The sequence below is a fragment of the Sitophilus oryzae genome, unplaced genomic scaffold (assembly GCF_002938485.1).
Source record: "Sitophilus oryzae breed Bouriz unplaced genomic scaffold, Soryzae_2.0 scaffold_395_pilon_pilon, whole genome shotgun sequence".
In the NCBI taxonomy this organism is placed as follows: Eukaryota; Metazoa; Arthropoda; class Insecta; order Coleoptera; family Curculionidae; genus Sitophilus; species Sitophilus oryzae.
The window spans coordinates 190,005-192,082 of NW_022146968.1; positions in this window are offsets into that span (position 1 = coordinate 190,005).

Below are 2,078 nucleotides of genomic sequence, written 5' to 3' on the forward strand. Positions count from 1 at the left end.
GGTTGGTTTAGTATGGGTTGGTTAGCGTTGGTTCGGGTTAGTTTGAGTTGGTTTGGCTGTTTTTTTTGTATTTTTCTGTTTGATTGATACTTCGGTTTAAACAAGAGTGAAACAAAAGCAATCACAACACGTTTTGATTGCTTTTGTATTTTATCAAAATGGAAATAAAAAACAGAAAAATAATATTCAGTGGAACTGGCAACATTGCTTTTCCTTCTGTCGCTGTCATGTCAAATCAAGTGTTAAAATTCTCCATAACGTCAAATATGTGTCAAAAACTACTAAAATTAAATTGAAATATTTTAAAATTCTGTGCACAATCTCCATTTATTTTTAAATAAAAATATGATAACGGTATCAAAGGAACAAATAACTTTTGACAACAAAATTTGATGCCTTTATTTCAACAAAAAGTACTAATCTGTTTTATGTAATATATCAGTACATTCTTAAACGTACTCAGTGAGTGTCTAGTTAGTAAATATAGTCTACAATCTCACCTATGCGGAAATTAGCCAAGAAGAACGGTTTTCTTATAGAATCGGTCGTTTATTTTTGTCAATGTGTCGCTATTTTACGTAACTTGGCAACGTTTTTGTTCTCCTGATTCGACGATAGAGAATAGGTTTGTTCATGTAAGACTGGACATTTCTTCTATGGACAAATATAACTAAAAAAATATTAAACTGGGGTAAAGTTTATCTGATCTAAACCGGATTAAAGTTTAATAGAAAGTACTAGTATAGTAGAGATTTAAATATTTTGAAAAAAAAACATATTTTTTGAATGTTGTAGACAATGACTCAGTACTGAAACCAGAAGGACTTCCATTGTCTTTATTTATTTTACACAACGTTTCAGTCAGATGTATCACACACTGACTATAAACGGAGCTATAAACTGACCATTATAATCATCGACTACAATTATAAGAAAGTACTGATATAAATTGTATTACTCAATACACTGGTAGTAAAATAAATGTTTAGTAACATCATCCAGACAGTTGCTATTAGTTAGTGTTATTTAGATATTCTCTCTAAATTTAATACTATACTGAAATCAAAAGTAGGATTTAAAATTATTAAGACGTTTCACTTAAATCTCAATTGACCTTTTGTATAACTTGCACCTTTCCATGTTTTTCCCATTTTCTCACAAGCCATAAACACTGACTTACAACTTTTACCTTTAGAATAGAAATAAAGGAAATTGTTCAATAATATATCAATAATAATGGAGGGGTCCTTGTATAATGTATTTAAATTAACCGGCAACACCAATAAACTTATTTAACTTTTAATTCAATCTGACATTTTAATACACATTAAAAGAATCGGAATTATTCATTTGTGCGGTTGTACCCACACAGCGCCATTTTATTAACTAGGGATGTGCGAACAATATCGATAGATTGGGTAAATATTTTGCTTAAGTTCTTTAACGCGAGTAAAACTCTTCAATATATGGTTTAAAATTGTATTGACGAGACATCTTCCAGTATATGTACAGGGTTGTTTACCACATACAACAAGGATTATTGTAGCTAAACGATAAAATTTGTACAAATTGTAAATTTTGGGTCCGTTGAGGGACTATTAGAGCTACAATGTCGAGTGTCCCAAATAAGTAAAAAATTTAACATGTAATTTTATTTAAAAAAAAATAAAAAATAAAAAAAATATATAAATAAAAAAATATATCTCTCAAAATAAATTTAACTAATGCTTAAGTAAATTTCTTTGAATTGTGCATTGAGGTCTGATTTGATTATTGCCTTGTTTTTTCTTTCAATTTATCTAATTATAGTTGATTATACGGCTCCCCTCACCTTATGATTTTAGTCTAGTTGTTTTTAATTTTTCAAATTTAGCATTCATATTGTTATCTGTGTTTGAACAATTTTTGTGATAGGTATAATTTTTTGACTTTGTAAAAAATTTTTGACTTTTTAACTTGTTATTATATTATTGTTTTAGCTTTGGGCCTGATGACGGGAATAGTTTAAATTCCCGAAACATGTCGCCCCTCTTGCTTTTTTAAGCACTAAAATTTAAATTAAACAACTTAAAGATTGT